General features: G+C 32.5%; 1 protein-coding gene and 1 non-coding gene across 4 annotated transcripts in view; one reads left to right on the top strand and one right to left on the bottom strand.

Annotated features, from left to right (window-relative positions):
* The window catches only part of rdgC (retinal degeneration C), a 968,675-nt gene that overhangs the window by 9,381 nt on the left and 936,342 nt on the right, over positions 1-22,952 (bottom strand). The window lies entirely within an intron of this gene.
* On the top strand, positions 15,244-15,379 carry LOC142320677 (U4 spliceosomal RNA). The gene has a single exon (XR_012755468.1). It is a non-coding gene; the product is annotated as a U4 spliceosomal RNA (small nuclear RNA).

The raw sequence follows: 22,952 nt of genomic DNA, 5'->3' as shown, positions 1-22,952 counted from the left end.
CAGGTGAGCCAAAATGGCCTAGGCAAGAGGGCTACCTCCCGTCACTATACGTGCCACGCTTCGAGACTCCCTTATATGTATATATAAAACTACCGCTTAGAGTATCTTTTACCACAGCTTTAAACTTCCATTTTATAGACTTTTAAGAAGTCCACTGGCGTGTAAAAATGCAACTATATTTTCTTCATTTCCATTATCCAGATCAGCACTAATATTATTTGTAAGACGGAACCTCTTTCTGAGGTCCTCATATATGGTACACTCTTCTATTAGATGCTTGATTGTCAGTGTTTTATTACAAACACCACACATTGGTCTCACTTCGCCGGTTAACAAATATAAATTTGTTAATCGCGTGTGACCGATTCTAAGTCTGGTCACCGCTACTTGTTCACGGCGAGTCAACTTAAAGTCGCTTTTCCATTTATAAGGAGAAGTTTTAACCGAGTTTAATTTTGTATTTAAACTCCTCCATTCACCATTCCACTTGTTTCTTACTATGTTGGTTAGACGGCTTTTAACATCTGCCACTCTTACAGGAAATGCATCCAAGTCATCGCAGACTGTTGCCTTTCTGGCAGCTTCGTCTGCGATTTCATTACCTATAATACCAGCATGCCCTGGAGTCCATACAAATACGCATCGCTGTCCTCGTTGTTTTAGTACGTATAAAATGGACAGGATGTTTGCAATTAGGACATTCTTAATGTTCTTGTTCCGAATTGCGACGAGTGCACTTCATGAATCGGAACATATTAGCACTCTCTCTTCGCAATAGTGTTCAGTGTAGCGAAGAGCTTGCTGAATTGCAGTGAGTTCTGCCGTGTAGACACTGGCCACATCTGGCAGTCTCCAAGAGTGGGCTTCTTCATTTACATATATCGAGCATCCAACACCATGTTCGGTTTTAGAACCGTCAGTATAAATTCTAATATGTTCTTCGTAACTACTGACGGTTGCCAAAAATTCCTGCTGGATGATCACTGCTGGTTTCTTTTTTATTTCTCCTTGATAGAGATCCAAACTTGTATTAACCGCTGGCAAGAGCCATGGCGGTATTTCTCTAGTAGAAATTGCCAATGTATCTGGAATGGCAACTTCATATTTATTTCTTAATTCGTGGTACCTAATTCCGGCTGGTCTGGAATAGGTAGCACGACGTTCGTATAATGCAGCCATGGGATGATTCGTAAACAATTTATTATTTATATGAGCAGGGAAAGCCCATATATTTGCTGCATATCTTAACAAGAGGATCTCTCTTCTATAATGTAGTGGCATTATTCCGGCTTCAGACATCAGACTAGCCGCCAGACTTGTACGGAAAGCACCTGTTGCGTATCTTATTCCGCTATTATGAACTACGTCTAACTTTCTTAAGTGCGACTTTCTAGCGGATGAATATACGATACATCCGTAGTCTAGTTTAGATTGAATCAATGCTTTAAACAATAAATTATTTTTATCGCCACAGAATTAATTCTGGTTTATAAAAATATAATTTATTTCTTTTATTACCAATTACTAAAGTATAAAATACACAATTTCATTTTACATTCTAAGAAAAAGTGTTGTGTAAAAATTAACACTATTAACTCAAATATTTTGGTATTGAATAAATTAATAAATTTATATCAAGAGAGTTAAGATAATTTCTTGTATTATGCTTAAGCAAATAAGAAATTACATCTGTCTTGAATCCAGTGAAGAGAACTAATGATAACTTCTGCAGTAAATAAATAAAATACATGTATAAAAAAGGACACTTCATAATTACAATTTTTTTATAATATACAAAACAAAAAGCTACTTTGTGTGATCTCAAAATTACCTACCTTGTATATGTTACGCATTGGCTCCATGGATTAATTTCTAGGAGGGTTACGTAGATAATTGGTAATACAGTATATATGTAAATAATTAATTATATCTACTGTATTTTTTCAATTTCTATTTAAAATTTTATATCTAGATTTATAATCTAAATATGACTATTATTATATTATATATATTTATATCTAGATATTTGATTAATTTTTTATTATTATTTATATCTAATGTCTTACTTTTTTTACAAAAAAATATTTTTTAATTTTTTGGAGTTTACTATAGCTACATTATGAAGTGAAAGCAAATGTGTAAATTTAGAAATTACATGTGCATTGGATTGTTTAAACAAAGCACTTTATTGACAGAACTCAAATCAATCAAATTTAATATTTGCTTGCAAGAGTTAAGTAATGTATTCAGTTATTTAATCGCTGGAATAACTTACGATCTTTCATGTTATGTAATAGCATTTTTATTTTGATTACTTTCTTTCTTTTTCCTGTTTAGCCTCCGGTAACTACCGTTTAGATAATTCTTCAGAGGATGAATGAGGATGATATGTATGAGTGTAAATGAAGTGTAGTCTTGTACATTCTCAGTTCGACCGTTCCTGAGATGTGTGGTTAATTGAAACCCAACCACCAAAGAACACCGGTATCCACGATCTAGTATTCAAATACGTGTAAAAATAACTGGCTTTACTAGGACTTGAACGCTGTAACTCTCGACTTCCAAATCAGCTGATTTGGGAAGACGCGTTAACCACTAGACCAACCCGGTGGGTTTTATTATTATGATTACTAGCAGACCCGGCAATGCTTCGCTATTGCTGGATTTAAGTTTATATATATATATATTTATATTAAATGAACACAATTGAAAGTTTGATTAAACATTAACAAAATGAACATTACGGAACGTCACAAAATTTAACCTTTCTCTTTTACCCTTTCTCCTCATTCCCTTTCCTTATTTTCCTTTCCCCCATTTTACTTTTTTCCATTTTCATTTTCACCACACCCCTTTTTCCCTTCCCTATTTCCCCTTTATTTTCTCGTTTCCCAGTTCCTCTCATTTTCCTTTCCTTCCCCCATTCATCTTTTTCCTTATTCCATTTGCACCTTCATATTTCTCCCTTTCCTCTTTTATTTTTTATCCTTTCCCATTTCCATTTCCTTTCCCCCGTTTTCCCATTTTTTACACTTTTCCCTTCTTCCCATTTTACTTCTTCCCTTTTACTTTTTCGATTTTCCGATTTTTTCCTCTTTCCCTTTTTCTCCGCGCGTAAATCGATCCAGTAGTTTTTTAGTCTATAGTGGACACACGTATCGGACACATTGAAATGGAATCAAAAATATTTAGTATAGCGTGTTTCGATTTTACGCCCAACAGATAGCGCTGTTTTTCAAAAAAAGCACGTTTTTACCTGTCACAGGTGTGACATCTTAGGTATATAAAAACACGTGGGTATTCGAATGTAACGTTGTTTCAAAATTTCAAAGCAATCGTTGATGAACTTTTGGAGATTTAAGATTTTGAACAAACGAACATTTTCATTTTTAATTATATAGATTATTATATAACGATGTAAATAACTTACGATTATGTAATAACTGAAAAATACAGTTTACGATTGGACGACATACTGATATTATTTGTTTATTTTAACTTATTCGTTAAAAAGTAAGAACTATAAATTATTGGCTTAAGCAGGATTATTCGTTTGGAATATCTGTTTCACAAAATTCATTCTGTAAATTCAATTTTATTATTAATGTTTGAAAATTTTCAAGGAAAATTTTAGATATTAATAGAAGTATACATACTACAGTCAAACCGTAACGGACTTTGAAAAACAAAACTTTCTGCCCTAGTGTCCCTACAGCCATCATATCAGCTGATTCAAAAAGGACTTCGCAACTTTAAAAAAGTATATAAAAATTTATTTAAATAACTTACACATTCAGTTGGAGTAGCATTTCATAGCAAAGTACATTAGGTTTTGACTCATGTACTTCATTAGTACCGAATTCGGCCACCAGCATCGTCACCAGAGTTGTAAAAATGGATACGTTTACTGGTGTGGACCGTGCTCGCTGTGTGTTTTTGTTTCACAATTTGCAGGCAGCAACTGCAGTTCAACGTAATTTTCGTAAAGAGTACGGTAGGAAGCCTCCTAGTAGGTATACAGTTTACTCTTGGCACCCATTTCCGAGGTGGAACCTTGGTTACTCTAGCTAAAACGCTTCTGGTGGCGAGTCCTAGTTTTGTTTTGTGTTGGTTATGCAATCTCTTCCCAGCGAATAACTGAAAGCTGTTAACTGCATGCAAATTGGTTTAAATAATTTGAATATATACTTATGATATTGTCGACCTCCTTGCCAGCGGTAGGATCTCTGAATATCCTTTGGAATCTCTAGCAGTCTTGACTTTTTTCGTATACTACAAAAGTACAATTCGTTAAATGGGCATAACCTTCTCGTTACTATGCATAAACAATTAACTTTCTTACATATAGATATAAAATAGGTTTATTGGGTTAAAACAAACATAACCTATAAATTTATAAAAAAAACTATTCTAAGTTCGAATTAACTATTTGTCTTTATCAGATAAAATCAACAATATATTTTATGAATGTGGCGCACTACAGCCTATATTCAGAATCATGTAATTACGCTACTGCTACCGCATGTGGTTGTAACCTTAAAATTAACATAACTTACAATAAATAGTTAAAAGCCTAATAAAGTTACGTAATAAATAATTTTTCCTCCTCAACCCCGGACCGGATATCACAATGACGCATAACACAGTCCGGGGGAGTGTCCTTTCACTCTAACTAGCTTTTCCGCAAACCGGCAGTACGTCCGGCATGACAGGTCAGCTTGCCAGTCGGTACTTAATTTATTACTGCCACTAACTCCCGGAGTATGGTTACCAGACCCGACATTGTCGTTCCTCTTTCCTCACTCCAGGAGCCGAGACTCGGTCTTTATGTCATCCTGCCTCTAACGAAAACACCTGAAAGGGTATTTCCACCGGGACTACGGTCTTTTCTTTCCCTACAAGATGAGAAGAGAGTCCCCGTGCCTCACATTTGCGTGCCCAAACGAACGTCAACTCAGCAGAGAGCTGTCATTCATCCCCTCATTGCTCCATTAGCTCTACCCTTCTGCTAAAGGATACGTGTAACGTAATCGGATATTATCGAAAATGCGTCTCATCCGCCAACATATGATCCACAACTGCTGAAAATGGTCCAATAATCAATTTATATTGCTGACGTTCCCTGTTCCACGCCCGATAGTCGAACACAACGTGCTTCGGGGTATCAAGCTCCCTCCCAAGACCGACAGGAGTCTCTAGCCCTCTATCGCGTATGTAAGTACACCCGGAACACCCCGTGCCCAGTCAAAAACTGGATCAGCCAGTAGGAGATTTCACCAAATTTTTTATTGACCCAAGTTTCACTTGCTAAATTAGCGCTCGAGGCCACCGCCCTGTAGAAAACCGATCCCAGCGGGCCTGCCATTCTTAATATATTCGGTCCACCATGTAATACGGTCCGCGTAAAAAATAATTAAAACTATTAAGGGACACAGAAGTTATAAATGAAAAACGGGTAAGAGTAAAAGTTTAAGAACTGGCTCTACCGCAAAGCTATATGGGCGTTTGGATATATCCAACTGCATATATAAACCGTTCAACGACTATAGATTCCAAAAAGAGATTATATTTTATCTGGAGTTCTTGTTTTAGTTTCAGTCAGCAGTATTCGCGGGTGGTACAGTATATATAATTTTGATTAAAATTAATTAAATGATTATAATCAGATTTTTCAGTTGTTTATTCTTATTATGTGTTGTATTAATAATAATAATAATAGCATCTACCTCCTACTGATAAAGTAATAGTCAATCATTTTTGAAAGATTGTAATCTAGTTACAATCTAGTACCTAAATAACTCTGTTGTAACATAAAGAAGTTTTAGTTTAATAAAACGGTATACATTGTTATGATACGCATTTTGTTTAAGTAAAATTAAGATAGATATAATTATGCTCCGTTAAATCACATTATAATACTCGGACTAGGTAACTTATCTGTCTTGTTGTTTGTAACTCGTGTAATTTTTAACTTCAAAAATTGTTGAACTGATTGGAATAAAAGTAAAATACTGGTATTTCTATATGTTAATGGATTTTTTTGTAGGTTGGATGATCTGGGCTCTTAGCTATCAATCCAAAAATTGTTCTTGTTAAAAAAAACGTTTTTTATTAATTTTAATCTATACTATTTTATAAAGAGGAATACGGTTTTTGTTTGATCGGGATAAATAAAAACTACCCGATATATCGCTACTAAATTTTTATACATGTGTTTTGGCATAACCGAGAAGGATTTTCTATATATTTCATCTCAAAAAAAAAAAAAAACAATTTATACTCACATATTTATAGTAATCGAGGTTTGCTGGTTGAAGCACAAACTTCAACGGATTGACTTAATGAACCGTGAACAGAGTTTGTACTGAATGATTCGAAACAATCGAATGAATAATATTATATAATAGAAATAAATTTACTTACATTAAAGTAATCTATACTATTATTATATAAAGAGAAAGAGGGTTTTTTGTTCGGGATAAACAGAGACTACCCGATCTTCCATAACTAAATTTTTACTCATGTTTCTTGGCACAACCGATAAGGTTTTTTGGATATTTTGAATTTCGAAAAATCTATAATATATATATTAATATATATATACATATAAAATCTGATAGTGGAGATTTACCGGCTGAAGCACAAACTTTAATTTTTTTTTTTTTTGAGGTTTTTAGGGGCATCGACTACTTTGGTCATTACCCCATCCCACTTCAAAAAAAAAAATAAAAAAAGCTTCAATTATTCACATTTCTATGAATCAAAAATGTTCAAAAATTTATGTTCTTCTAACTTCGAATCCAGAATACTACTTTCTAGGCTTTCCTTTCGGCCATCCTTTCTTGCACCGTTTCTCCATTCTTCTGACGGCCTCAACCTCTGATGATAGCGTATCTGAGGCCTCAGACATGGCATCGTCTTCCTCTATTTCGGATGCCAGTGACGTTCTTCGGCTGACGTCAGTTGATGAAACTATCGCCGGTGCTGTTAGCATCTTTGCTAAAGAATCTAAACTAATGAGCGATGATGTCTCCGCGGCGGATGAGCCGGACTCTATCTATACTGCAGTACTGGGTCCAGCTGAAATAGATCCTCTCACCGAAGCTGATCTTTGCGCTTTTGGAGGCTCTATTGATACAGGTTTTATTTCATCAGCGTCTGGTACTTTTTCTATAATAACTTGCACCTCCATTTCCGCAGATTCAGGTTTTCTTGTCACAATTTCTTTTGGTTTGTGACTACATGACGGAGTGATCTGTTTCTCTCCGTCAGATAAATCAAGATTTTTAATTTTTACGCAAGTTGGTGACTTTACAATCACAGATTTAATTGGTTTTCTAAACGGCGCTGGTGCGCCTCTCATGTCAACGGCGTCAGTCCGGGGATGAGCCTTCTCATCTTTACTTTGTTTTCTCTGATGAGTCGACTCAATCTTTGAATCAATGATTCTTTCAATCATTGTCGCAAGACTTGGTGCCATCGAGTTAAGCAACTGCTCCACATTCATTTTAGATGTGGAAGGGGCAGCCGCTGCTTCTGCGTAAGAAGTCGATGGTCGTGGTGTACGCTGATTTAACAATTTTCTTCGCTTCGGGATAACTGACCTTCTGAAGCGTTTTAAGTTCCTGAATGGCTGTTTCTAATTTATATGTAGGGCAGTTTCTTGAACGACAATTGTGATGCCCTTTACAGTTAACGCAGGTTGGAGGGTCTTTACATGTGTCACACTCATGTGTTTTCTCTCCACATATACATATTTCCTGCGCTTCTCATCTTGCTGCTGTGTGCCCGAATCGTTGACACTTAAAACATCTCATCAGCTGCGGAATGAAAGCTCGTACATCAAGCCGATGGATGCCAGCTCGTACCTTTTCAGGAAAATTCGGCCTATTAAATGTCAAAACATGCGAGGCCGATGGATGAATCTCTCCATTTCTTCTCATAGTAAGTCTGCGACATTGAGTTAGTCCCTGATTCGACATTTCTTGTAAAATTTCTTCTTCTGTACAATTAAGAAGAACGCGACAAACAACAACTCCTCTAGATGAGTTCAGTGTGCTATGCGGTTGGACAGAAACCGCAAATTCACCGATCTTCTTCAACGCCTGAACTTTCTGGCTTTGCACGTCGTTGATAGTTTCGACGTGCAATCCATTAAAAGTCTTTCGTATTTCTTTAACGGGACCACCAGCACAATTTGTTGTTTCTCTTGCGATTAAGAATGGACTAACTTTTTGGAAGTTTCCATTCTCCTTTGTAATAATTAAAAAACTCGGTTTGGGAGGAATGTTTCCAAACAAAGACTTTCTCAATTCCTTACTGATTTTATCAGCATCTCTCTTAATTTTATCTGACTCCTTGGTCTTTTTCCTCTTCGCTTGTGGCGAATCGGAGGATTCTAAACGAGGGTGTTTACGTGCACCCTCTGCCACGTTTGATTGTTCAATATTCATGAACAGTGGATCCCTTCTGTAGCAAGGCTAGCCGCCGGGGTACACCCCCACTCCAGGGCTACTAACCTTGGAGGTCCGATCCGGTACTCCGGTGGAACCGGCATATGTCCTGGCAGAGAGCGGATGCGTAGTCTCTGCACTGACTCCAGGCTCCTACTCACCGAAGCTTTCAGAGCTCCCATGCACCGACATACATGGTCACCATTGCTACATGCTTGCCATCGCAGGGGGCATGTGGACAACGGAAGGTTCTTCGTTACACCTGCAATAACATTGACCCTGGCCGCCACATCGCCAGCACTAAGTTTGGTATGTGTCCACTTCCTAATCAATAAATTGTTCATATCCTGCAGGTAGGAGAAAAATCCAATCCATCTGTTGACCTGAAGATGGAGACAGATCAGTAAAGTAATACATCCGAGGAATTTACTCGGAGCCCCGTTAGCCAGCTATATGTATTGTACATAAGTACAGCTGTTGCCGCCCTGGACGTGGAATGTAGTAGATGTTGTGTTCCGGACGTGGGGATTACCTACCTCAGGGAAAAATTAATATATAATTTAATATATTGAATTGTGAACTGTGAGCTGGGTTTGAACTGATTGATTATGAACATCTAAAAACCAATTTCTAGTTTTTTTTTTAGTTTTATTCAGAGTTTTAATGATTAAAATTGATTTTTCTTCTTTTTTTTTTATGAAACCCTGTTACTTTTTTTTTATTTCTCGGAAGCAAATGAAGAAATCCAGCCTGATTTTAGGTGAGTGTAATCTTCATGTCAATAAACCAATTTATAGATTTTTGAAATGCGACGCTGAATGAAGCTGAAGAAAGGTAAGAAAAATGTTTGAAAAATGATTGTTCATTTTTCTAATCCCGTCTATAGTAAACGAGATATTTAGTAGTTTTTTTTTTGTTGTTGTTTATGGGCGAAAAATGCCTGGGCGTTATCATCGCCCGGAATATTTGGGCTTGCAAATATTCTTCAAATAAATATTTAGAAATAATTTTCGTACCTTTTATTTTAATTCAGATGTTTTTAAGAGGTGCTAAAGTACACCGGCGCTGTGGCTCAACCTAGACAGCCACTGCCACTGTTACTGTTTGTGTGACTGGCTGCACCTGTTCCGGTTTCTTGGCTAATAAACATAAAATAAAACGATTTAACCGCTACGGAAAACGCAAGTAACCATATGACGCAAGTAAACCACACGCAAGTAACGCAGGAAACGCAAGTAACCATATGTGAAGCTGCGATGGGGAACTAGTATAATACAAAACGGTTCATTTTTACGCTGTGTTGGACAATATTTTTCTTGAGGAAAAGTATATATATATATATATATATATATATATATATATATATATATATATATATATATATATATATATATATATATATATATATATATATATATATATATATATATATATATATATATATATATATATATATATATATATATATATATAGAGTTGGCTAAAAGTTAATTACCAATTTTTTTTTTAATAAAACATTACAGATTAATTCAAAATTAATTTTTTTATCTTTAAATTAAATTTCAGTCAAAACATGATTTATTATTGAGTTAGGTTTTGAAAATATTTATTAAATGCTAACCTGTGAAGCGTTTACAAATATAGATTATATTTAACACATTTTGCAGTTAAAACCAATGTTTTTATCGGTATTGCTGCTGTTTTAGGATCGAATGGTTTATACTTCTTCTAAATTTTGTGGCTTATTTACATAAACCTTTTCTTTCAAATAAACCCAGAGAAACAGCTGAAGCTCCGAACGTTTATATCTTATTTAACTTATACAGAGAATTTTTATTTGTGTAACCACGTATATATTGTTTTTTGGATGTTTAATTATTTAAAATTCATACATTAAAAACATGCGACTGGTTTTTTTTTTAGAAATATTATTTTATTAATTTTAGTTTTTAAAACTAAATCATGTTAGTTAACGTAATTTTTGTAGGATATTATCGAACACTGTCAGATACTCGTGTAACATCAAAGATACTGTACCAGAACTTAATTTATTTTAAAAGCTGTTGCAAAGTAATTTAGAGCAAGAAGCAGTTGATGAGTCGTTCAGGTAACTTAGAAAAATATTATTAAAATAAAGCACTACATGTTTGCCTAGATGATTTGAAGATTTATTTTTTTTTCATAAAAAATGCATAGTGTTACAGTTTAATGACTTAATGATGCATAATTTGTTCTGCTATTATACTAAGAGTAATTCAAGCGAATCTTAAGAAAAAAATTTATTTTAAAATTTTTTTGTAAACAACATTAATACAGATTTAAAAATAAAATGTGTTTTCTCAAACTGGGTTAAAAAAAACAATACGTTATTATAAACATTCCAACCAATTTTTTTTTAATAGAAACAGTAGAGTTAATAAAGATTTGAAAATGTTCTACTGACTGTTAAATTTATTTATTTTTAATATAAAGTAAAATAAAAAAAAAAAAAAATTTCCATATTAAATTGAGTCTTTTTAAACTTGGTTAAGTAGTCACTTGTATGTCATTTTTTTAATATATTTATTTATTTTTATTAAAAAGTATAATTCTTAACTTCTCTATTTTGTATGAATGTATTATTTTTTTTTCATCCTGCCATTTTTTTTTTGTTTTTGGCATATCCTATTAAAAAAAGGAAATATTAAAAAAATAATAATTTTAATTTAAAAGAAAACATGTTTAAAATAAATGATTTTCAAAGTAAATAAATTATCATTTTTTAATTATTTTACAATTTTGGCATTTTAAAAACGGCACTGAATTGAGGTTTGGTAATTTGTAAGATATTTTTTTTGATTTTTAATATTGTGATAAAAATTTTCAAGAATTAGAAAATCAAGCATTAAGAAATGGTATAAACAGGAAGTGCAAACTGGCGAAAGAAGAGTGGATCAAAGAAAAGTGTTCAGAAGTGGAAAGAGAAATGAACATTGGTAAAATAGACGGAGCATACAGGAAAGTTAAGGAAAATTTTGGGGTACATAAATTAAAATCTAATAATGTGTTAAACAAAGATGGTACACCTATATATAATACGAAAGGTAAAGTCGATAGATGGGTGGAATATATTGAAGAGTTATACGAAGGAAATGAATTAGAAAATAATGTTATAGAGGAAGAAGAGGAAGTTCAGGAGGATGAAATGGGAAATACAATACTGAGATCTGAATTTAAGAGAGCATTAAAATATTTAAATGGCAGAAAGGCTCCTGGAATAGACGGAATACCTGTAGAATTACTGCGCAGTGCAGGTGAGGAAGCGATTGATAGATTATACAAACTGGTGTGTAATATTTATGAAAAAGGGGAATTTCCGTCAGACTTCAAAAAAAGTGTTATAATCATGATTAAAAAGAAAGCAGGGGCAGATAAATGTTAAGAATACAGAACAATTAGCTTAACTAGTCACGCATCAAAAATCTTAACTAGAATTCTATACAGAAGAATTGAGAGGAGAGAGGAAGAAGTGTTAGGAGAAGACCAATTTGGTTTCAGGAAAAGTATAGGGACAAAAGAAGAGACAGAGTTATAGGCCACATACTAACGCATTCTGGAATAGTCGCTTTAATATTGGAAGGACAGGTAGAAGGAAAAAATTGTGTAGGCAGGCCACGTTTGCAATATGTAAAACAAATTGTTAGGGATATAGGATGTAGAGGGTAAACTGAAATGAAACCACTAGCACTAGATAGGGAATCTTGGAGAGCTGCATCAAACCAGTCAAATGACTGAAGACAAAAAAAAAACAAAAAAAAAATTTCAATTAAGGGTTAATAAATTGCTTGATTTTAATTTAATGTTAACATAAAAAATTCAAAATTTAAAGAACATTTGCGTCTTTTTTGTTTATTAAATTTATTTATAACTCATTTTAGGATTTTCCCCATAATATAACTAAACTTCAGCGGTTAACAAAACATTTTTACCATATAATACTATTAAATTTTGCTTCTCTTTTTGTAGTTTTTTTTTTTACTGTGGATAATAAGAAAAGTAACTTAATTGTAAGTTTATGATTTTAGAGTAAAACGTAAAAGATTTTTTTCTACAATAGAATTAGTGTTGGTTTATTGAACAGGAAGTTTACACTACACCTATATAGTTATACCTGTTTCCTGTTAAATAGGTCAATACGATTATCTAATGTTAAGTGAAATTTAATTAACTAGTCTTCAGGCACTGAATTAGTTCTGTTCTATGAGATCAATGAAATCCCTTATACTGAAATCTGTTGATCCTTTACGTAGTACATAATGTAATAAAGCGTATATGTTTTAAAAATAAACGTAAACAAATTATTTGTATTATAAATGATTATCAAATGACATAATATAAACATTCTAGTTCATTTTAGGATTTTAATTAGTTTATTTTTTTTTTTCTTCAGTCATTTGACTGGTTTGATGCAGCTCTCCAAGATTCCCTATCTAGTGCTAGTCATTTCATTTCAGTATACCCTCTACATCCTACATCCCTACCAATTTGTTTTTTACATATTCCAAACGTGGCCTGCCTACACAATTTTTTCCTTCTACCTGTCCTTCCAATATCAAAGCGACTATTCCAGAATGCCTTATTATGTGGCCTATAAGTCTGTCTCTTCTTTCAACTATATTTTTCCAAATGCTTCTTTCTTCATCTATTTGTCGCAATACCTCTTCATTTGTCACTTTATCCACCCGTCTGATTTTTAACATTCTCCTATAGCACCGCATTTAATCTTCTAATCTTAAGCTTCTACTTTTCTAATTTAAGCTTCTAATCTTCTAATTTATTAATCTTCTAATTTAATATCTTCTAATTTAAGCTTCTAATCTTTTCTTCTCAGATACTCCGATCGTCCAAGTTTCACTTCCATATAAAGCGACACTCCAAACATAACTTTCAAAAATTGTTTCCTGACAGTTAAATTAATTTTTGATATAAACAAATTATATTTCTTACTGAAGGCTCGTTTAGCTTGTGCTATTCGGCATTTTATATCGCTCCTGCTTCGTCCATCTTTAGTAATTCTACCTCCCGAATAACAAAATTCTTCTACCTCCATAATCTTTTCTCCTCCTATTTTCACATTCAGTGGTCAATCTTTGTTATTTCTACTACAGTTCATTATTTGTTTGCATGCGATAGTTCTTGCGTAGGGCTTCATCTATGCCGTTCATTGTTTCTTCCAAATCCTTTTTACTCTCGGCTAGAATTACTATATCATCAGCAAATCGTAGCATCTTTATTTTTTCACCTTGTACTGTTACTATGAATCTAAAAATACGTTAAATTTAATTTAAACGAGAATAAATGTAAATATTAAAAATTAACTGCTATAGGGAACATCCTTGTCGGACTCCCTTTCTTATTACGGCTTCTTTCTTATGTTCTTCGATTATTACTGTTGCTGTTTGGTTCCTGTACATGTTAGCAATTGTTCTTCTATCTCTGTATTTGAACCCTAATTTTTTTTAAATGCTGAACATTTTATTCCAGTCTACGTTATCGAATGCCTTTTCTAGGTCTATAAACGCCAAGTATGTCGGTTTGTTTTTCTTTAATCTTCCTTCTACTATTTATCTGAGGCCTAAAATTGCTTCCCTTGTCCCTATACTTTTCCTGAAACCAAATTGGTCTTCTCCTAACACTTCTTCCACTCTCCTCTCAATTCTTCTGTATAGAATTCTAGTTAAGATTTTAATGCGTGACTAGTTAAACTAATTGTTCTGTATTCATCACATTTATCTGCCCCTGCTTTCTTTGGTATCATGACTATAAAACGTTTTTTGAAGTGTGACGGAACTTCCCCTTTTTCATAAATATTACACACCAGTTTGTATAATCTATCAATCGCTTCCTCACCTGCACTGCGCTGTAATTCTACAGGTATTCCGTCTATTCCAGGAGGCCTAAAATTGCTTCCCTTATTTTGTTTATAATAATAAATTAATAACTTTTTTGTTTGTAATAATGATCATGGGTGATAAAAAAATAATAATTATTATTTAAACGAAATATTTTTAAATTATTTAAAATTGATATTCTTGATTTTTAATTTTTTCGATACCGAAAAAAATAAAATTTTAATGTGATTGATTCATTTTGTTCTCTCAAATAATTTTCCTTATTTACACCATACACCAATATCGTTATCCACGATTCTATTCCCGTTGCTTTATAAACCTTTGTATCAGAAAGATAATAAGGAATTTCAGACAAATATATGAAGAACGAATTGAAAACCGACGGATATACTAAGATGTTATGATTCAATTATTTATTACTTTTTTTTACTGAAACTCAAAATAATTTATATGACATACATACAGTACGTTATTTATTCATCACATGATGAGAAATTAAATTTAAACGTTTTTTTCTACTTTTGTCGGTTAGACCTTTTTAGATCTCGTTGCATTTCCTTTCTTCTTTTCGTTGTTTTCAGTACCTTTTCGTTCTTTTCAGAATGTTTGTTTTTGTTCTTCTGTTAGTTTTCTGGAGCTGTTTTTCGGTTTTTCCAAAGAATAGCTTCCGAAAAAATTTCATACTAAGACGCAATAAATTATAGCTTGGGAAAATTTGCTCAATTTTCATTTTATTAGTTGGGTTTAGGATTTAATTGATAATATTACCGATAAATGTACCGTATTAACTAAAGGATAATTGAAGACTAATAATATCTCTCTCTTTTTCCCGTTTAGCCTCCGGTAACTACCGTTTAAATAATTTTTCAGAAGATGAATGAGGATGATATGTATGAATGAACTGTGCGCAGTGGCGATATCGTAACAAGTGAAGTTCATCTGAGGTGCGATTATTGCTAGTTGAAGACTAATAATCTGTTTGTACCTAATCTTTTTTTTATTTAAAATTAGACCTTTAAGTGAATTTTTAAAAATTGTGCCGTTGTTTTTACTTCCTTATACGAAGTCAAGGAAGTATAGTGATCGCGAAAAATTTCAGTTTTCAGATTTCAACGGAAATATCCATTTTGATCATCCCTGAATCCATTTTGACTAGTTTCGGCGTGACGTCTGTATATACGTACATCTCAAAAACGCATAACTCAAAAACGATTAGAAAACATTGAAATATTGGATTTAGGACTATTGTAACATCTAGTTGTACACCTCCCCTTTTGATTGTAATGTACAAAAAATGTCCAAAAAGCCCAAAATCCAAATCTTTTGGATTTTGGGCTTTTTCTTAACTGCAGTAATAAGCACTCACCGGCAACTTTTCAACGATATATTGTTGAAAATAAGTGGTACTTATTTTCACTGGTTTCAGAGTTATAGCCAAATAAAAGTTTAATTAATTAAATACTTGGATCTTACAAGGGAAGGCACATAGGTTCGAATCGAGCTTACAACTCAATCAAGAAGACGAACATACTCATATTTTGTCAATGTTAGTTATGAACAGTCTAGAAATCTGTAAATGAATCTTATTTTTCGTAAGGTAAAAATATAATATTAAGACCAAGATGCCTGGCCGTAATACTCAAATTCCATTTCATATTTGAATTTTTGAATTGTGTTTACGGCTAATTTATTGGATACGTCACAAAAACAAGTATTTAAAAAAAACTCGATAGGACTGTTTTTTAGTATAGATACACTATGAAAGTTTGTTTTGTTTGTGTGTGCGGACGCGTGCTGAAGGTTGAGTGTGTTTTATTTTTAAGTTGGTAATGGTGTTGGGGCATGTATTTTCATAATAGACCCATCTCCTCGATAACAAGATTTTATAACAACAAAGTGCTTATTGATTTTCAATTGAAAGTGTTTCACTGCTGCTGTTGACTGCGTGCCGTACGTAATCAACTGTTTTTCAAAAATAACATGTTTTTGACAGCTATTGTGTAGAGTTCGCTTAGGGGAAAAGAAACAAAACAAAATTTTTGATGTACTTTTTAAATTACATGTGGTATCTTGTTTAATATTTTGATATTACGTATGTAAATGGGTAATATTATGTATTTTAACATTATAAATAATATGTAAGTATTAACACTGAAACATACTTTTGCAGTGAAATCAGACAATAAAAAAAAAATTCAAAATATCTCGACCCCAGCGCTACCTAGCGGTCCATGTTTTGCAAAAATATTTATTTTCATATGACTAATACATATTCTGAATATGAACCAAATCGGACCATAAATACAATTTTTAGAAATATCTCGACCACAGCCCCACCTAGCGGATACAAACTAATTCAGAACCTTCCCTGGCATGCGTCCAACCATTCCCCCAAAGTTTCATCGCTATCGGATGAACGGTTTAGGAAGGTATAAGAGACATACAGACACACAATCATTCATTCATTTTTATATATATAGATTAGATTCTGTTATAACTCGTATAATAAAAACTGATGTGTAACATTAGTAAACTGATGTGTTATTAAGTAATCTATACTTTTCTTTTGTTCGTCGTATTTTATACATCAGTAAATGTTATTTATAATAAGCCTGGCAGCGATGTCTGGAAATTTGTTTTTACCTCTTTCCAATGATGAAGATTGAAATTTTATTCTTACTACATTTCTTTCTCATTATTTATTTTCATAGCAGAAGAAAATTTAAAAAATTTGTTTAATGATTTGTGTAACCATTTGAAAAGGTTACTTATATTCAATGCTGTACTAATGTTCTTTGCGTTAAATATCATAGTTTAAAAGATAGTATTATGGAGTACGTGAATACAAGAAAATAAGTTTTAATTAAATAAAATTAAAAAAATTAACTGATTTAAAAAAGTCTCAATAAATATTAAAACAAATTTTACTTTTTTAACCATTCTTTCATTTTAATTTTTTGTATCTGGGCCAAATTAAAAAACTGTTAATCCGAACTGGACTTTGAAAATTGAAATTAAAAAAGCATTATACATTTAAAAAAAAAATGTTCTTGTTATTTTAATTTTCTTCTAAGTAGTGAAGCTAAAATAATTTTAATATATGTTGCAGGGTTTTTTTTTGCTGCAGTGTTAATTTAATATCTGTGCCAATTTATAGAAACCATAAGTAGATTTGAATAAAATAATGACATGTAGAGAGCATTTTCCATTGAAATCCTTCAAAGAACTGTATATGTATACATATCTGATAAATAAGTACGATAATATTTATCGGACCATAAATACAATTTTTAGAAATATCTCGACCACAGCCCCACCTAGCGGATACAAACTAATTCAGAAACCTTCCCTGGCATGCGTCCAACCATTCCCCCGCTATCGGATGAACGGTGTCTCGATGAGGAGCCAGTACGGTGAACCAAAGTAATTCCCGTACGTAATTACTTTGGTTCCGGCCCACGGGCGGATTTATGTAGCACAGATTGAACGAATAATATGGCGGTTTATTACCGTCCAGTCCTCTATGTATCTGGAAAAAATGACACCGTACTGGCACCTCATATATATCCATATGTTCTATATTTCCATATGTTCACGTGTGTACTACCTTTGTAGGTGTATATATATATATATATATATATATATATACACACTATCTGCGTTAAGAAATACATTTGTTGTCATCTTTAACAGATTTTTTCAAATCATATATTTTGCGGAAAATAGTTTTATATATATATATTTTTTATTAATTAAAATTAAGATTCTATTTCAGGATAGTTTTTTTTCCATGGAATCTTATTTTACTAACTCCTCTCATTATCTGTATAATGTATAATTACATACCATTTGAATAAAATATTAATTTATTTTGTTCGGTTTCGAAAAATTGGATATTATAAGTACTAAATAATAAGTACATACAAAAATGAATCTATCTTTTCAAACACGACAAAGAGTAAAACTAATCAAACAAAGAACAGTGAAATAAATCAAAGAACCAAGAAAAGTAAATGGCGAAACTAAATTTTGACGATGCATTACATTCTAGGGCATCTGATTTACCTCAAATCTCGGAAAACTTACAGATCTTGCAGGATAAATGCTTTTTTATCGCCAATCGAAATCGTAGTTAAATACCTATCTACCACTCTGAAATTAAATTTTTCCACGGGAGCTCTCATCTTTTTGACGAAAAATAGTTTTCTATTTTTAGTTGTTTTCAGGTTGAAGTAAAATAAAAAAATCCCTTTCGGGACGCCTGCCGGCGTGCCGAAAGTAAATAGAAATATATTTAACTGGTGCTAAGTAGGGGATAATAAAGAATTCCACCATAAAGTTAAGAAAAACTTTAAATTTACTCAATACGACAAAGGTTGCATGTGAAAAAAATTTTCACATGTTTAGCATACGACAAACCCTATCTTCTTAAATTCCAGCAACATTTTGGTTATCCCCTGCCGTAAGGGTTGATCGTATTAAAAATTGTTACAGACAAACGTTTTAGGTAATATTTGGAGGGCTAACGACCACTTGAAACCGATTCGATACTATGCCTATTAAGGAAGGTATGATTCTTTTTTGTCTTCGAAACCCCATTTTTTCAACACCTGGGTCAATGGTTGGTGATATAAAAAACATTTACCTAGATACGTTTTAGGCTCTACTCCAAAGAATAGTAGGACTTTAAACGAATTCGATATTTCACTTGCAAGAAAGTTGTAGCGATATTGTTTTTGTCATTACTTATTGTAACGGTTGGTCATATCAAAAATTGTTTCAGAAAAAAATTTTAGGTAATGTTTAGAGGACTAATGACCACTTTAAACCGATTCGATACTGTGCCTATTAAGGGAGGTATGTTTCTTTGTCTTCCAAACCCCGTTTTATCCACCCCATGGACCAATGGTTGGTAATATCAAAATATTTACTAACATAAGTTTTAGGTCCTTCCCATTTTCACCCGCATATTCCGATTTTGGCCGTTAACGAACTCGATCGAGGTTTTGGGATGAGTCATTTTTAAGGAATAATTTGAAAGTGATTGGCGCAAAATTACGACAGTTATCGTGTCCACAAGAAAGTGAAATATATTTATATGTATATATAAAATTTTGAGCTGACGGTGGTTTTGGGGTCTGGGGTTTGTGAAACGCGAAGATATGTAGAAATTTACCGGTCTTATGAAATCTACCTAAAATAAAAAAAATTACATTCCCATAAAAATTATTATTTAACGATTTTTTTTTTCTTTTGCGAAAGTTTTTAAAGAATTTTTAATAGAGCTTTGACTCCATTTCTATATTTTCATAAATAATATTTTATTCTGTATACAGTATTAATAAATAGAGAGTATCTCGGGAGGATTCTACTAAATTCCATAGGCGTAATTTATTCATTAAAATAATGGAAAAAGTTTATCCATATATATATATATACTCGTATATATATTTTTTTTCCGAAAAGGCTTGGTTAGCAAATTATGGTTTGTGAAGGATTTCGCCACAATTTCTGCTCGTTCGCTATAAAGCCAAATTGAAATTCTGAGAAGGTAAATTAAGGGGCAATTTTGTAGTCCCTTATGGATTTTGACCCGAAAAATGTTTAAAAATTGTTCCCAGAACAGTATCACCATTATTTTTTAGAAATAGGGTACAATAAACAAAAAAAATTGAATTGCAAAACATTGTTTTTTTAGCTTTGCCGTAAAATAACGTTGTTAAATTATCAAAAAAAAAAAAAAACAAAACTTATGTTAAATTGACAGAAAATTAAATTCTGAGAAAATTGTAAAGAGAAAATGTAAATTATATACGTATAACAGCAATTAACTCCTACAAAGGAAGTTATCTACGACAACAGCAATTTAGTTGTACTTACATGTGAAACAAGAACAAAAAAATTACGCTAATACGTATTTGTCTCCCTGCAATATTATAATCTTATATCTTAATTATTAGTGCAGCTAATATATAGTGCTTTTTAATTGTGGTATTGATAATAATAAGTGATTTGTTCTGCAATTCAAGAGAAAAGCCGTATAACTTTATAAATCAGAAATATGCCGACATTCTTTCATCCATGATTTTTGCAACGGCAATGCTACAAGATCCACTGAAGAATATCGTCGGAGATTTCCCAATTGAAATATTCCTAACCGGCAAGAAAATGCAGATACTCACCGACACCTGCGAGAAAGCGGAATGCTAGAGCAACTGCTAGTACTCGTAGATTATCTGCACGTCTCGGGATTCCACGCAACACTATTTGGCGGACACTACACAAGGAAGGTTTAATATCTCTATCCACCCAATAGTTCAGTACCTTGAAAAAGCTGCTTAAAATCTGCGGCTGAATTATTGTCAATGGTTATTACAAAACAACGTGCTTCCATCGCTGATATTATTTACAGATGACGCAACATTTACGCGAGATGGAATAGACGATACATGAAACAGATATTTTTGGAAATATGACAATCCTCGCGAAACCATTGAAACGAATTTCCAGACTCGTTTTTCAATAATCGTCTGGTGTAGTGATAATAGGTAATATTTTTTATTGAACTTCACATTTTCAACGGTAGACTCACAGGTAATGGTTACCTGAACTTTCTTCAAAATAAGTTATCAGTACTTTTAAAGGATGTTCCACTTGGTAAAAGAACCAAGGGCAATGGGCTTGTACCAGCCAATTTTTATGGTCCTGTTATTCATTATCTGAATAAAACATTTCCTAACCGCTGGATTGGTTGAGGTGGACCTCATCTATGGTCGTTTAGATCGCTTGATATGAATCCCTTGGATTTCTTTTTGTAGAGGTAAAAGTTACTTTTACAAGGATTTGACTACTAGATCGTGGATACCGGTGTTCTTTGGTGGTTGGGTTTCAATTAACCACACATCTCAGGAATGGTCGAACTGAGAATGTACAAGACTACACTTTATTTACACTCATACATATCATCCTCATTCATCCTCTGAAGTAATACCTTATGGTGGGCCTGGAGGCTAAACAAGACAAGAAAAAAGATTGATTGCGGATATTTTGCACAGTTGAGATAAGTAAGAATAACTTATGCTTTTTTATTTGGTTTTAGAATTTTAATACTTTTTACAGTTTTATCCAATGATAGAATGCTTTTCATTTTAGTCTAAAATTGTAATTCAGTATTTTCCATATTGATACATGTTGTTCTGCATTTAAGAATAATACATTATTTTTTTTATTGATTTTATTTAAATCAATTTTCTCAGAATTAAATTCTCTACCAATTAAATTAAACGTTTTATTTTTTGCTGATATTTAACAGTTATTTTACGTAAAAGTTAAAAAAATTGTGTTTTTCAACTAAATGTATTTTTTTTTAATTACATCCTATTCCATAGAAAATAATGGAGATACAGTTCAGGGACCCATTTTTAACAATTTTCCAGGTCAAAAACCACTAAATTTACCCCTTAATTTACCTTTCCAGAATTTCAATCGGGCTTCATTTCAGCTGAGGAGCAGAAATCGGGAGAAAATGTTTCACTAGCCGTAACTCGCTAACGAAGAGTTTTCGGGTACATATCTGTATGCACTTTTTTCATTATTTTAATGAAGGAAATATGGCTACGAAGTTTAGAAGAATTCTCACGTGACACTCTTTATATATATATATATATATATATATATATATATATATAAACATTTAAAAAAAATTTTTTATTTACTCTGTGATATGCAGTAAAGGAAAGGGACAAAAATAAAAATGCATTTAGATCGAAAACAACGTTTTTACATTATAAATTATAAAATGGAGTTTTATTCTTAATTTAAGCTAAAAAAAATGTCTGTTTAAATTTGGCACAACAATTTTAAATGTTTGATAACGATTTGTAGATTGTAAAAGCCATTTTATTCGCCACAAAACTATTTTTCCGGCCTTCTTACCGAATTAATAGCGTGTCTGCCTATCATTTGGAAAGTTCCAATTGAATCTTTGCAAATTTATTTACACGTATAAACGCGATCATAGCTTATTTCACTAATTAATCGTTTGCCCAGAAAAATTATGCTCTATTTACATTCTTTATTCCTTTTTCTGAAAATTCTCGAGAAAGAATAGAGTATGTTGTGAAACATAACAATTAATATGTTCTACAGCAGCTTAAAATTTTTTATTCACAGTATTTATTAGTAATAATTATTTTCATCCACTTAAGTATGATTGAAATCAAGAAAGGGTAGTTCCTCTAATTCCATACTGCCCAAGCTTGCGACATAAAGTATCATGATCAACATAGGCAAATGCTATAAAAAAGTCAAAGCTTCCAAGATACCAGACTGCCAATCTAGACCCATCATAACCTTAGCAAGGTTACTATTTCAGATAGTAATATATTTTTCCCAATATACAGTAATTTCTCAAAACTCTCTTCAGTGGATTAAGTTTATATTTATGTTTAAAATTTTAATGGGGTTTGCAATCACCAATTTCAGAAAAAAATTTCAACAGCGAAGAATTAACCAAATATTGGTGAGAAATATTTTTTCAGAATTTTCATGAAATATTTCTTTCTTGATGATTGAAATGAAATGATAAAAAAAGAGAAATTTCTGATAA

Source organism: Lycorma delicatula, chromosome 2 (genome assembly GCF_047948215.1).
Source record: "Lycorma delicatula isolate Av1 chromosome 2, ASM4794821v1, whole genome shotgun sequence".
Lineage (NCBI taxonomy): Eukaryota > Metazoa > Arthropoda > Insecta > Hemiptera > Fulgoridae > Lycorma > Lycorma delicatula.
Note: the sequence above shows the minus strand (reverse complement) of the source record. Positions and strands in the feature narration are given on the sequence as shown.